The sequence below is a fragment of the Salvelinus sp. IW2-2015 genome, linkage group LG15, assembly GCF_002910315.2.
Source record: "Salvelinus sp. IW2-2015 linkage group LG15, ASM291031v2, whole genome shotgun sequence".
Classification (NCBI taxonomy): domain Eukaryota; kingdom Metazoa; phylum Chordata; class Actinopteri; order Salmoniformes; family Salmonidae; genus Salvelinus; species Salvelinus sp. IW2-2015.
This window is the reverse complement of record NC_036855.1, coordinates 26,609,593-26,612,823: the sequence shown is the minus strand read 5'-3', so window position 1 is coordinate 26,612,823 and position 3,231 is coordinate 26,609,593.

Below are 3,231 nucleotides of genomic sequence, written 5' to 3'. Positions count from 1 at the left end.
TCTTTCCAGAGCGACTTACAAATTGGTGCATTCACCTAATGACATCCAGTGGACAGCCACTTTACAATAGTGCATCTAATCTTTTAAGGGGGGGGGGGGGGCAGAAGGATTGCTTTATCCTAGGTATTCCTTGAAGAGGTGGGGTTTCAGGTGTCTCCGGAAGGTGCGTGATTGATCCGCTGTCCTGGCGTCGTGAGGGAGTTTGTTCCACCATTGGGGTGCCAGAGCAGCGAACAGTTTTGACTGGGCTGAGCGGGAACTGTACTTCCTCAGTGGTAGGGAGGCGAGCAGGCCAGAGGTGGATGAACGCAGAGCCCTTGTTTGGGTGTAGGGCCTGATCAGAGCCTGAAGGTACTGAGGTGCCGTTCCCCTCACAGCTCCGTAGGCAAGCACCATGGTCTTGTAGCGGATGCGAGCTTCAACTGGAAGCCAGTGGAGAGAGCGGAGGAGCGGGGTGACGTGAGAGAACTTGGGAAGGTTGAACACCAGACGGGGGCTGCGGCGTTCTGGATGAGTTGTAGGGTTTGATGGCACAGGCAGGGAGCCCAGCCAACAGCGAGTTGCAGTAATCCAGACGGGAGATGACAAGTGCCTGGATTAGGACCTGCGCCGCTTCCTGTGTGAGGCAGGTCGTACTCTGCGGATGTTGTAGAGCATGAACCTACAGGAACGGGCCACCGCCTTGGATGTTAGTTGAGAACGACAGGGTGTTGTCCAGGATCACGCCAAGGTTTCTTAGGCGCTCTGGGAGGAGGACACAATGGAGTTGTCAACCGTGATGGCGAGATCATGGACGGGAGTCTTCCCCGGGAGGAAGAGCAGCTCCGTCTTGCCGAGGTTCAGCTTGAGGTGGTGATCCGTCATCCACACTGATATGTCTGCCAGACATGCAGAGATGCGATTCGCCCCTGGTCATCAGAAGGGGGAAAGAGAAGTTAATTGTGTGTCGTCTGCATAGCAGTGATAGGAGAGACCATGTGAGGTTATGACAGAGCCAGTGACTTGGTGTATAGCGAGAATAGGAGAGGGCCTAGAACAGAGCCTGGGGGAACCCAGTGGTGAGAGCGCTTGGTGAGGAGGACCGATTCTCGCCACGCCACCTGGTAGGAGCGACCTGTCAGGTAGGACGCAATCACAAGCGTGGGCCGCGCCGGAGATGCCCAACTCGGAGAGGGTGGAGAGGAGGATCTGATGGTTCACAGTATCGAAGGCAGCCGATAGGTCTAGAAGGATGAGAAGCAGAGGAGAGAGAGTTAGCTTTAGCAGTGCGGAGCGGCCTCCGTGATACAGAGAAGAGCAGTCTCAGTTGAGTGACTAGTCTTGAAACTGACTATTTGGATCAAGAAGGTCATTCTGAGAGAGATAGCAGGAGAGCTGGCCAAGGACGGGCACGTTCAAGAGTTTTGGGAGAGAAGAAAATTAGGGTTCAAGCTCCCAGGAGGAGGGGGAACAGAGAGGAAGGGGAAGTGGCCCCGAAGAGGGCAACGGGATGGGCTTCGGGAGGCAATACGGCAGAAGGTGAGCGGGTGACCGACTGGAAGAGGTGGGGGGGACCAGGGGGGAGGGGGGGGGGACCCGGGGGGGAAGGGGGGGGACCAGAGGGGAAGGGGGGGGGAACAGAGAGGAAGGGGAAGTGGCCCCGAAGAGGGCAACGGGATGGGCTTCGGGAGGCAATACGGCAGAAGGTGAGCGGGTGACCGACTGGAAGGCTGTCGATAAAGAGGAACACAGACAGACAGTCAAACACACATTGATGTACATAAAAAGATGTCAGACATTTTATTTATTTATTTAATATATTTTTTCACCTTTATTTAACCAGGTAGGCTAGTTGAGAACAAGTTCTCATTTGCCACTGCGACCTGGCCAAGATAAAGCATAGCAATTTGACACATACAACAACACAGAGTTACACATGGAATAAACAAAACATACAGTCAATAATACAGTAGAAAAATAAGTCTATATACAATGTGTACAAATGAGGTGAGATAATGGAGGTAAAGGCAAAAAAAAGGCCATGGTGGCGAAGTAAATACAATATAGCAAGTAAAACACTGGAATGGTAGATTTGCAGTGGAAGAATGTGCAAAGTAGAAATAGAAATAATGGGGTGCAAAGCAGCAAAATAAATAAATAAATACAGTAGGGGAAGAGGTAGTTGTTTGGGCTAAATTATAAATGGGCTATGTACAGGTGTAGTAATATGTGAGCTGCTCTGACAGCTGGTGCTTAAAGCTAGTGAGGGAGATAAGTGTTTCRAGCTTCAGAGATTTTTGCAGTTCGTTCCAGTCATTGGCAGCAGAGAACTGGAAGGAAAGACGACCAAAGGAGTAATTGGTTTTGGGGGTGACCAGAGAGATATACCTGCTGGAGCGCGTGCTACAGGTGGGTGCTGCTATGGTGACCAGCGAGCTGAGATAAGGGGGGACTTTACCTAGCAGGGTCTTGTAGATGACCTGGAGCCAGTGGGTTTGTTTAGGAGCAACAACAGCTCAGTCACAAAGTGGTAGGCCACACAAGCTCGCCGAGTGCTGAAGCGTGTAGAGTGTAAAAATCATCTGTCCTCGGTTGCGAGACTCTACCCGAGTTCCAAACTGCCTCTGGAAGCATTGTCAGCACAAGATCTGTTAGTCGGGAGCTTCATGAKATGTGTTTCCATGGCCGAGCAGCCGCACACAAGCCTAAGATCACCATGTGCAATGCCAAGTGTCGGCTGGAGTGGTGTAAAGCTCGCCGCCATTGGACTCTGGAGCAGTGTAAACGCGTTCTCTGGAGTGATGAATCACGCTTCACCATCTGGCAGTCTGACGGACGAATCTGGGTTTGGCGGATGCCAGGAGAACGCTACCTGCCACAATGCATAGGGAGGAACAGAAGAGGGGCACTCTGGACCAGCTGGGAGTCCAAAAGTAAGAGGTCCATTTCAAAGCCCTACATCCTTATATGAAATGCGTGAGCTAGTAAGAATATGGTGCCATTTGATACACCTTGAGATTAACAGGGGATATACTGACCTGGTGACAAGGTGGGTGCCCTTGGTAGTTGACCAGGATCAGTTTACTGAAGTTAGATTTGTAGGTGAATCTCCCCACCGGGCACAGACATGAATTCAACATCTATTCCACATTGGTTCAACGTAATTGCATTTKAATAAGTACCTGTTGGCATTAAGGAGTAACAGTAGTACTGAACCTGAGTGAGTGTATCTATGGGAACAACAGTAGTATT